This window comes from Mus caroli, unplaced genomic scaffold, assembly GCF_900094665.2.
Source record: "Mus caroli unplaced genomic scaffold, CAROLI_EIJ_v1.1 scaffold_17896_1, whole genome shotgun sequence".
Lineage (NCBI taxonomy): Eukaryota > Metazoa > Chordata > Mammalia > Rodentia > Muridae > Mus > Mus caroli.
In genome coordinates, this window is record NW_018389183.1 from 9796 (window position 1) to 22060 (window position 12265).

Below are 12265 nucleotides of genomic sequence, written 5' to 3' on the forward strand. Positions count from 1 at the left end.
AAGAAAGAAAGAAAGAAAGAAAGAAAGAAAGAAAGAAAGAAAGAAAGAAAGAAAGAAAGAAAGGAAGGAAGGAAGGAAGGAAGGAAGGAAGGAAGGGAAGAAGGAAAGAAAGAAAGAAAGAAAGAAAGAAAGAAAGAAAGAAAGAAAGAAAGAAAGAAAGAAAAAGAAAGACTACAAATATAATAGGAAGCTGCAGGCTGATGATTCCCAACATTTACACAAGGAAAACATCCAGTTTGTCCTGACCAGTGGAGCTAAACAGTCACTGCAAAATACTTGCAATAATTAGTAGCCATCTTATGAGGAAGCTTCATTATAGGGCTCATCTATGTCAGCCTTATAAAGCTGAAAACAGGAAAGGAAAGGAAAGGAAAGGAAAGGAAAGGAAAGGAAAGGAAAGGAAAGGAAAGGAAAGGAAAGGAAAGGAAAGGAAAGAAAAGAAAAGAAAAGAAAAGAAAAGAAAAGAAAAGAAAAGAAAAGAAAAGAAAAGAAAAGAAAAGAAAAGAAAAGGTGGTGCTGGTTGCAAGCTAGATGTCCCATCACCTCCCTGGAAGGAAAGTGTCCCTTTCTGAATTCTGTTGACCTGGTCAGGTCATTCATCAGGGATTCCTTTTACTGCCAGAGACTCCCTCTAGTGGCATAGCTGCTGCCTTCCCCATCTGATTCTCCTGATTCATGCAGGCTCTTCAAGTGGTGACAGTCTCCTTNGGGAGGAGACTCTATAAAGGGAGATATGATGAGCTCCTGCCCACACATAGCCTTCTGCAACCTCAGAGCTCCGGGCTCAGAAATATTGATGTTGTTTCAGGTGGGGCTCTGCCAAGGCTTAGTCTTGACAGCTGTTTGAAAAAGGGACTTGTCAGAGGTTCTCTTTTCAGTTTATTTCAGGGGTTACACTAGTCCAAGTTTTTTTAAGGTACCCCAAATGGTTACATTATACAAGCTGTGAGTTTCTCAGTCTTGTGATGGGACAGAATGGAAATTTTACTCATTGCTCACTTAAGCTCCAGAGAGCTACTGAACATTCAGCTGATCATCCTTAGCTCATCCAGTCTCTATGAGAACTGGCATGTTCTTTTGCACTGGTCACCCTTTAGCTGAATTGCATCCCATATTCTGGATGCTCAATGATACTGCTGTTGCAGGAAATTTTCCCCCTCAATGCCTTCACTGGGTTCTTTTTTATAGTAATTATCAGCTATTTTGGACAGTAGCAATAAGAGCCTCTCTATTAAATTCTTATATGGAAAGAGTCCTCAGTGCCAGCAGTACATGCAGGTCATGACCCTTTCTTGGATCGCCAAAGGAGTTAAAAGGGGGCTTCTCACTAAGCCACATCAACCCCATTAGGTTATGCCTGCCTGGTGAAGAATGTGGAGCTTCCTTGTATAAGATGGCATTCTCAGACCAAATGGTCAATTTTGGTGAAGGTGAATGGAACCATCTATCAGTGTCTTAACATCTTAGACTGTCCAAGACCTGCTTGCACAGACACTCTGAATAACCCCGGGGTTATACTGTATAACCCATGAATAATGCCATGCTGGGGGTTTCTATGGTCCTCCGAATCAGTGGCTCATGTGGGTGAGACACCTTAGAGGAAATCCATATTGAAGGGTTCCATTTGTATCATTTTGAAAAATGAGATTGAATCAGCACTGGAAACATACATAAGTGTCCCAGCAGCATTCAGCATTTGCTGCATGGTGCATATGTTCTTAACTGCATTAAAAATATCACACACACACACACACACCAAAGGCCAAATTTTCAGTGTTATTACTCCCTGACAGGCACTGTCACAAATGTCTGCTTTAGCTTCCCTATGTTCCTATAGCTCCTGCAAAGTGTGTCCTATGAAAGGAAACAACCCCAGGAGTCGACTTCCAGTTGTTGAAGCATCTCTACTGGGTCCAGGGACATTTGGTATCTGGGAAAGGACTGCTGCCTCTGCAGCTGCCACTCCTGACTCTACAGGGGTCTGGGGACTGAGACTGCCTGGAAAAACCTGGCTACCAGTACCTTCTGGGTCACTCACTGGAATAAAACTGCCATGGCCACCCTCAGATGCAGAACACTGTGAGCTAGACCGGGCATGAAGAGCTTGAGGCCTATGTCTATCCTTGTCTTCCTCACTGTCTGCTCTCCCCTCTGGGTTCATACAGCAAAGTGGGAATTCTGTGACTCCCAGGCCTTTCAGATTAGTGTAGAATAGCAGTGTGTGTGCATGTGGGTGTGTGTGTGTGTGTGTGTGTGTGGTAATTGTTTGTGTTTGTAAAGTGGTGCCTACCTGTGTCCAAACAGCCTGCATGCAAGAATCTTGCTAAACTTACTCATTGGTTCTTGTGACTATTTTGTAGGCTCCATCAGATTTTATTTTTTACATATGGGTGAAAAGAGTCCTGCATGGTGGTGACACTAGTGTTCCTCTCAACACCCACCTCCAACAGAACTGTACCACTCACCCTCTCTTGAGTGACTGAAGTGAAAGGCTCCAGCCTTTATATACAGTGCTTATGTGAAGCCCATTGCCATCTGTGCAGACAGGATCTCGAGAGGCTTGGTTCNGGCTGAGTCTTAACTCCCCCTAGGCCTTGGGTATCAAGGGGTCTCTCTGAGAGCCAAACCACCACTCCTCCCTCACACAGCCCTTCTCCTGGGAANGTGTACAGATGGGACCTATCAAAAGGTAACTGCCCAACCCAACCAAGGCAGGATCCTGAGTCTGTGCCGGTCCATCTGCACACAAAGCCTCATCATTCAGGAGGCAGCAGCCAGGGCTCTCAGAGAGGCCTGACACCCATCCAAAACAAGCCATGGACAGATAGAAGGAGGATTGGGAACACCCAAGACAAATCAAAGAAAGAAACAAATCAAGAAATGGTGTAAGACCTAAAAGAAATAAAATTGCCTTTACTGACTTTCTTTCGCCCTATATATAAATAAAATCTGATGGAGCATACAAAACAGTCACAAGAACCAATGAATGAGTGAGTTTAGCAAGATTCTTGCATGCAGGCTGTTTGGACACAGTAGGAACCACTTCACAATTACAATTACACACCCACCCACCCCCTACATACACACACACTCACACACATTGCTATCCTACATTAATCTGAAAGGCCTGAGAGCCACAGAATTTCCACTCTGTTGTTTCTACTTTCTTGTGCTCTCACACCAAATCAGTTTCTCACTCTTGTTGGAAAACAACCAATGCAGTGGTCATGAGGGTAGGCATGGCAAACCAAGATTTGTGGAGCCATATTAGAAACTGACTGAATAGTACACATGGAGAAAATTTTACAGTCTATCTCTAAATATTTAACTCAGAGATTCTGCCTCTTCTAATATAGCTTAAGGAAGTTAAGTTTTCATGAACAAAATTATTTATTATATGGGGAAAGTGGGTAAGCCTAAACATTTGATGGTTACATTNGGGTGTTTTATGTAATGGTGTTTGCTTTAGAATTTCAGAAAATGGTAATGGAATTCTGCTACACTCATAGGTCAGTGCCTAGCCCAGTTGTCATCGGAGATGCATCATCCAGCAACTAATGGGAGCAGATGTAGAGGCCCACAGCCAAACATTACACAGAGCCAGGGGAGCTGTGAAGACTCTATACTCCAGTGTGGGGGAATGACAGGGCCAGGAAGTAGGAGTGGGGGTGTTGGTGAGCAGGGGGAGAGGGGAGGGACTAAGAGGAGGGGGTTTTCAGAGGGAGACCAAGAAAGGGGACATCTGAAATGTAAATAAAGAACATATTTAATAAAATAAAATAAAAAGAATTGATGGGGGATTGTAGGAGCCAGAGGGGTCAAAGACACCAGAATACAGCCCACAGAATCAACTAAACAGGGCTCATAGGGGATCACAGAGACTGAAGCGACAATCACAGANCCTGTATGGGTTTAAGGTAGGTCCTCTCCATATACCTCATGGCTGTATAGCTGGGTCTTCTTGTGGGACTCCCAACNATAGGAGTCTGGAGTATCTCTAACTCCTTTGCCTGCTCTCAGGATCCTTTCCCTCCTACTGGGTTACTTTGTCCATCTTAATATGAGGGTTTGTACCTAGTCTTATTGCAACCAGTTATGACAGGTTCAGTTGAGATCCCTGGGAAGTCGACTCTTTGTTGAAGGAAAATGAGGAGGAGTGGATCTGAGAGAGAGAAGTGAGGTAGGGTGGGTAGGGTCTGGGAAGAGTGAAGGGAAGGAAAACTGAGAGAGGATGAAAAGAAAAAAAAACTAAGAAAACGCTTTGGAAAATAAACCCCAATGATTTAATTTACAAANTAAATGAAAGAACAACAACAAAAGATTTTAAGAAAATGAAGGACTTTTTATACATTCTGAAAAAATTGATATAATATTAAAACCTCATAAGCCAATTTTATATAATTAGAATATTAAATAACTGTAGGACTAATACATTTTTAAATAAAAATTTTAGTTTTTGCATGTGGGTCTTTGTATGCACATTTGTGCACCACTTGTGTGCAGAGGATATCACTGGAATCCCCTGGAATGGAGTTACAAAGGGTTGTTAGTCATCATGTGCATGCTAGGAACAGGACCTATATCCTTATGAAGTGTAGCCTGTGCTCTTAACCGATGAGTGCTCTATCTCTCCAAACCAGAAGAGGTTTCTAAGACAAACACTACCACCACCACCATCACCACCACCAAACCCAAAACAATAACAACAACAGCAACAACAAACAGGACAAAGATATGTCAAAGAAAACAATGAAGTCACACAATTTGTTTTTCTTGGTTGAATGGTACTCTGCATTATCTCCTGATCGCAAGGTAAGCACTGTTTTTCATAATTAAACTCTTCTTATTTCAAACATTACTGTATTTAGTGCTTAATAAATGGCCTTAACTAAATTGCTTTTTCTTCCATTTCCTAAACTGTCTTAAATTACTTTAGATCNCAAGAAATCTTTAGAACTTAAATTAGTTTAGACTGCAAGAAGTTCTGAATCCCAGAACTTCTTCACAAAAGCACACATGTGGGAAAAAAAAAAAGAGTAGAGATTTCTGCCATAGACAAACAAAAGTTAAATCATACAAGCAAAAAAAAAATCATAGTAGATCAGTTGTATTTTGCTCAGCAATGAATGTTTAAGTACCTGTTCCTTTAGCAATAGTGAAAGAAGCCTATCAAGAGACTTATAGAGGGCATATGAGCGTCAAAATCATTGAACTTTGAAGGCAAGGTGACAATTACCAAAAGCATAAAATGCTTCTGTCTTGTCCTGTAGCAGGTAACAGATCAGTTATTATGACTTCTTTCTCTTCTTTGTTTAAAAGCCACAAACTGAAGGTGTTGAATGTTTCTCATGATCAAGGAAGTTATTGTTGGAAATTCGGAAGAGAACGGGGTCTTCTGTAGTCCACCTACTAAATGTGGGAGAGATACCATGAGGGAAATGATGAAGGAATCTGCTCAGGCCCATCACACCATGCCTTTCCCACTTACACCCAACTCACCCACATCTCCACTAGCAAGCCCCTACAGTGCACACTGCCTCCCAACCCTGAGGCCACCCCAACTCCAGAGTTTTGGAAAACTGACACAGCTAAGATACTATCATTCACAGTGTACTTTTGTGGAACCATTAAGAGCTGATGCTGGGTGTTGGTGACCAGGGACCTGTGGGCCATGTCTGCAGAAGAGAAAGGTACTTTCACAGAGCTGGAAGGAGGTTATGGTTAAGGTACCATCCACCTTTAGGTTTCCTATTGCTATGTGGCCTGGTACACTTCTAAGATCTGTCTGGCACTACTATCTTCTATCACCCAAGACCAGGACTACCACTAAACCATCTTTCTGACTATGTGAAACAAGCTTCACCCACCTCCCACCACCCACCTCCCACCACCCACCTCCCACCTCCCACCTCCCACCTCCCCAGTAGTTCAGATTTTCACCTACACCCTGAAATCTTCCCCGCCTTAGACGTCTCCCTGCCCTGCCAGCATGACATTACTTCTTGGATTGAGTCCAGAGTGTACCACTCTGTCTCTTCCCCACCCTGCTGTCAGTCTTCCCGCTCACTCACTCAAAAGCCCCCGACCCCCACCCCATTTCTCGTTTTATCCTTCCTATCTTCCCATAAGCCCTGCCAAGGGTCTTCCAGGAAAGGATACAACTCCAGGAGTCGACTTGCAGTTGTCGCAGCATCTCTGCTGGGCCCAGGGAGAAGTGGCACCTGCTCGTCCTGAGGAATGATGGCTGCCTCTTCAGCTGACATTCGTGACACTACAGGGCTCCCTGAGCGGGACTTGTCTGGAGCAGCCTCACTGCCGGCATCCTGTAGGCCACTCTCACAAGGGGAGTTGTCATGGTCATCCTCAGTCGCCAAACTCTGAGAGCTAGCCTGGGCATCTGCAGCTTGAGGTCTATGCTTCCCATCCTCGCTGCCTTCATCAACCCCTGTACTGCCACCTGCGTCGTCCTCACCGGGATTCTGCACGGCAATTATGACTTTCCACTCAGCAACCCCAGCTCAAGCAACTGCACCACAGAAGCTCAGCTATGAAGGTGAGGTGGCGGTTACAACCCACTAACACCCATCACACTACATGTGTGCACACTGCGCTTGCACAAGTAAGTTCTCCCAAGGGTTGGTTCCCAGCTGAGCCTGACTCTTGGTGGGTTTCTCTGGGGACCCTACAACTCCTGCTCCCTCACTCGGCTCCTCTCCTAAGTAGCTTGTACTGATGGAACCTTTCAATATACAATTCCCTCAAGTTTCTCCACCATCGAGGGTGGAGAAACTGCCCCCTTGGGACACAGAAAGCCTGAAGCTTCAGGAGCTCACTGTGGCAGCAGTAGTGCATGGTGCTGCAAGAGCACCTGCGCGAGCACGTCCATAAACATAGCTGCTGGGACCCTGAGAGATGGTTCCACTGAGATAGTCTACCCAAACCTTCCCCCCTGAACTCAGACCCTTGCACACAATGATGCCCCGCATCTGTCACCAGGCGGACATCCCTTAATGACACAGGTTAGTGTGGCAAAAGAGAAAGCCCAACACAGCCCTCACTGCTGGCCGAGATCAGAGACAGATCTTCATCGCCTCCTGGTACTCATTCACATTTCTAAGGCTGAACCCTGTGCTGGGGATGGGATGGCATGGTATGGGATTGGCTCAGAGGTATTTGCTTCTCTCCCAGAACTGGGCGATGGTCGGAGGAATTGTCAGCAGGATGATCACAGGAGCACTTGTCCTGTGGACACTAACAGTGTTTTCAAAGCCCTGGGAATCATTTGACACAACCCGAGGCATGGCATCGAGGAACCATCTGCTAGGGCAGTGGCCTTAGGTTGGAGTCCATGGCAGGAAACTGGGGAGTGTAGGTGGTTTTCCCATTTACAGTGAAGAAAGATATGCTTTAAGGGTGAATAAACCATGCTTTGTTCATGCTCTTGAAGGGCAAGGCTGAAACTGGTGCCTAGAAGTGGTGTTTCCTGCTATCTGGGTGGTGCTGAATTGGTGAGGGACTATATGGCCACTCAAAGTGGATGATCGAGTGGCCATGCAGGTTGCAGATGAATTCATAGGGACTGCTGAGATCAGAGAGTAAGACAAGACAAGACAAGACAAGACAAGACAAGACAAGACAAGACAAGACAAGACAAGACAAGACAAGACCATCCTGGTGATCTGGACATCCTAAAAGTCCCATGTGACCTGGGTGGTCACAAGAGACCCAGGAGACCCAGGCTATAGGGACTCATTGGTACCTCATGTCCCCAGCTTGTATAGTGGTGTCTGCCTGACTCTGGACGATACAGTTCCTCAGGACTCAGAGGGCATTTTGAACAGTACTAGTTGGACTCTCCAGAGGGTGGCTTGGTCCACAGGCTGAGTCGGGGCTGGATGGATTCTGCAGGGTCACAGCAAGAGAGTCAGAGCATATTGCTTCACTTGTGTGATTCCATACAGTTTGGGGGTGGTGGTGTGGGGGTGTTCATTGGGGAGTGGAGTTCATAGAGATTGTGAAGGACTCCTAGGGGAACCCATTCAAGAAAATAGTGGGAACTTTCATGGCTGTGGGATTGATCCATTGAGAGCCAGAGGCACACTTGAGTTCCTGTTCTTTTTTTTTTCTTTCATTTTTATGGGTTATTTTATTTACTTACATTTCAAATTGTATCCCCTTTCCCAGTTTTCCCCCTCCCAGAAACTCCCTATCCCATCCTCCCTCCCCCTGCTTCTATGAGGGTGCTCCTCCACCCACCCACCTACCCACCCACTCCCACCTCCTTACTCTTCATTTCCTCACACTGAGGCATTGAGCCTTCCATCATGAACAGTCATGTTGAAGTTCAAGCCAAATTAACCCTTTCCTCCCCAACTTGTTTCTTGGCCGTGATGTTTTTATTGCAGCAATAGAAATACTAACTAAAACACTATTTTGCATTTATGTATGCCTGTGCATCACATGAATTCCTAGTGTCTAAGGAGGCCAGAACATGTTGTCAGATCTCCTAGAGCTGGAGTATAGGGAGTTTTAAGCAACCATATGGATACAAGTTTTCAAAAAGCTTTGAAAGGATATTGATCTTATTTGGAAGTCAACATTACCAGTAATTTCTTTTGATTCCATATGAGTGAGCCTCCAATCACTTATAGGCACTCCTATATCCAGAACTGTTTCTAGATGATGAAGCTCTGTCTTTAAGCCACATTACCAATAGCCTCAATGAATTCCAACAGACTATCAAAGAATATGGGTTACAGAGACTGCATAATATACTTAAAAAAAGAAAGTGGACATATAATCTCAACACCAGCTAAGGAATGACTACCATTTGATAAGGTATTGGGAGAGAGGGAGAGTCAGCTGTTTTTTCTATAGGATTATTATTTATTTGTCTATATACCATCACTATAAGATAGTACATCTCTTTATGCCTGCAGAGATCTGCTCAAAAGGGTGGGCTAATACCTAGTGATAGTTATATATTTAACAATAACAGGAAAAGCATAATAGTAGCAGGAATCTTTCCTAAAATGGATTTCTCCTGGGTCTTTTCTACCAGAGCCATCATAGATTTTTTTGTTAATTTTTATTAATCATTCCATTCGTTTACATCTCAAATGCTATTCCACTTCCCAGTTACCCACTAGACCAACCCTTCAACCCATGATATCCCACTCACTTCTTGGTTACCCCTCCACCCCCCTCATCCTGCATCTGCCCTCCTCCCTCCCTTTTGCATGTTTGAGAGTGTTCCCCCACCCACCCACACTCTCCCACCCTACCACTCCAGTATCCCCCTACACTGGGGCATCAAACCTCCCTGGGACCAAGGACTTCCCCTCTCATTGCTGTTGGACAAGGCCATCCTCTACTACATAAGTATCTGGAGCCAAAGATCCCTTTAGGTACACTCCTTGGTTAGTGGTCTAGGCTGGCCTGACCAGCCAGTTATCCCATAGAGATCAGTTTTTTAATTATTCAAGCACTGGTAGGCTTACACCAAGAAAGGCCACATGACTAGCTGGACAACACAAACTTGATTTGATAGGGAAAGAAGGAAAAAAAGTAAGTAATCTCAGAGTTGGGTGAGAAGAGATAAGAGCATGGAGAAAGTAGTAAGGGGGATCTAGGGGAGAATGTTCAAAATACATTTTATGATTTTCCTAAGGAATTAATACAATTATTGCAAAAAATCAGATAAATCTTAAATTTAACCAGGATAACAGGTGCTAATTAAAAGGCACAGGAAAGGCAATCAGGGACAACATGTAACAACTTTTTGTAATGGCCTGGGTTTTTTTGTACTTACATCTTCCCCTATAGCTATCTAACTTTACAAATCTTGAGCTGGATTTATCACTTCTGAGTTAAGGCACACTTTTTGAAAGAAAAGTCCCCAAAGTACATAATTTCTTGGGACAGTAAACACATAAGTAACTGGAAAATACCTGTTTGAATAAGAAGATGAGTAAAAAAAATCTACTGCTTGTCATGCCCTCATTAAAAAGTTCTTTGGTGTTGCCTGTCTTTGGCTCTGGCTGTTAATTTCTGCCTTCCTATATAGGAAGTTTACCTTCCAGGTAAAAACTCATTTCTTATATGAGTCTAGATTATACCCAAGAAAGTACACAAAATAATTGTTGGATCTATGAACTCTAGTATTTATATTACTTCTTGACTTCAATGATGGATATCCACTCTTCCAAGGGATGGTTAGAATCAATCACAACAGTGCATTAGGAGGTTTTCTTCTGTCTCAAATGATATTTTCCAATGACCTATTAATAGAGCTCAGTATAAAAAGGAACCGAGAAAGAACTTTTCACAGGAAACCATGATGTATAAACAAAATGAAATCAACCAAACAACCAAACAAAGAACAACAAAACCCTCCATTTTATCCTAGGCATCCATCTTGGTATCTACTAGTCTCTGATTCCAGTCCCAGGAACATAAGTTTCCAGTAACTCTGACTCAGTGACTGTCCCTAATCCAGAAATGTATAGATATAACCATCTACTTGTCACTTGTGACTAACTGCCTTTTGGCTTCTGTAACCTCCTTATGCAGACATTCATGTTGCCTTGACTACCTAATCATGGCAGAGTAAAACAGCTCTTGGGTTCCTTGTGTAAATAAATACTCTAGTGGTTTTTGCCTTTTAAAATCCTTTACTCACCTTCTTCCTCATGACAATCTCAAGTTTGTCTCAGAGATTGTCGCCCTGCTAGCAGTAATTGTGCCCTTCCCCACAGCCTTGAGCAAGCTGTATCAGACCTTATCTGGCACAGTCAGCTAGCCCACCTAGAGTCTTCTGACCTAGGTAAAGTCTATTGTCCTGCCATCTGCAGCTTCCTGCAAGAAGCCACTACCTGCTGAGCAGCTGAGCTTGCTTTCCTGATGAGATCCTGACAAAGGAACAAGATCCTGGTACAGTGGGGAATGGGTTTCCCCCATTTAGAAATCAGACCCTAGAATTAAAGTTGAGCCTTGATCAGAGATCTTTGTCCTGGCCCATTATTTCTTTCACTGTCCTTCCCATCCATTCCCAGCTTTTCTTTCAGAAACCCAGTAACCCATGGCCACTGACAGCTACAAGTAATCAATAAATCCTTTAATTATAATTGTGTTGAGCCTATGATCTTTCCTCAGGTATCAGTGCCAGGACCCATCAATTTTTTTTGTGTTGTTTTAGCCAAGTATCTTGATCTACACTATAAGGCTGAACAATGATATTTGGCTCTTTGCCAAAATAATTAGTGCCTGCTTCCTTCCAAGGATAATCATCTGGGCTACTGTTTTATAATATGGCAGGATATTATGTTTAGGAGATATTTTTAAGTGTATCTACATTAGATGAGCCCTTTGTCACAACAATCTTGTAGGCATATGAATCGCATTAAAAATTAACATATGTAAAGGCAAAGAGTAATATATATATAAGTAACAAACTGTTTTTTAATAGCCCTTTTTATTTGTGGTAAGGCCAGCAACTTTTTTGAGATTCAAGATCTAGGGGAGGTAGGATTAGAACTCTCTTTAAGAATATCAAATAAGCCCTTCTGACCTGGCAAGCACCAGGGAAGCTAGGGCACTGAGTCGGCTGACACCCTCCAGCTACCCACAAGACCCGCCACGGGATCTTAACACATCTGGCCAGTGGAACAGAGCCGCTGCTCCAATCCAATCGCAGAGGACCTGAGACTGCATGAATTAGGGAAGCAGAAAACCCAGCCTGATCAGGGACACTAGTCCCTTCTGATCCGGCAAGCACCAGGGTAGCTAAGGTGCGCAGAGTCAGCTGACACCCTCCAGCTATCCACAAGACCCCCCCGCGGGATCTTAAAACCTCTGGTGAGTGGAACACAGCACCTGCTACAATCCAATCGCGCAGGACCTGAGACTGCATTAATTAGGGAAGCAGAAAACCCGGCCTGATCAGGGGCACAAGTCCCTTCAGGTCCACGCCAGCACAGGAATACCTTGAGCATGGAGTCTGCGGACACCCGTAAGGTATACACGGGACCCTCCATGGCATCTTAAGTCCTCGGTAAGCGGATTATAAGTTCTGCCAGGAGGCAGGTTGGAACACCAGATATCTGGACACCTTCCCGGCAACAGGAGAGCCTACCTGCAGAGAGTACTCTGAACTCTGAAACTCAGGGCCAATATCCCTTATGAATATTGATGCAAAAATCCTCAATAAAGTTCTTGCTAACCGAATCCAAGAACACATCAAAACAATCATCCATCCTGACCAAGT

At 43.9% G+C, this 12265-nt stretch overlaps 1 pseudogene; it reads right to left on the reverse strand.

Annotated features, from left to right (window-relative positions):
- Positions 1–5281: 5281 nt before the first annotated feature.
- On the reverse strand, positions 5282–12035 carry LOC110287989 (annotated as a pseudogene).
- Positions 12036–12265: the final 230 nt, after the last annotated feature.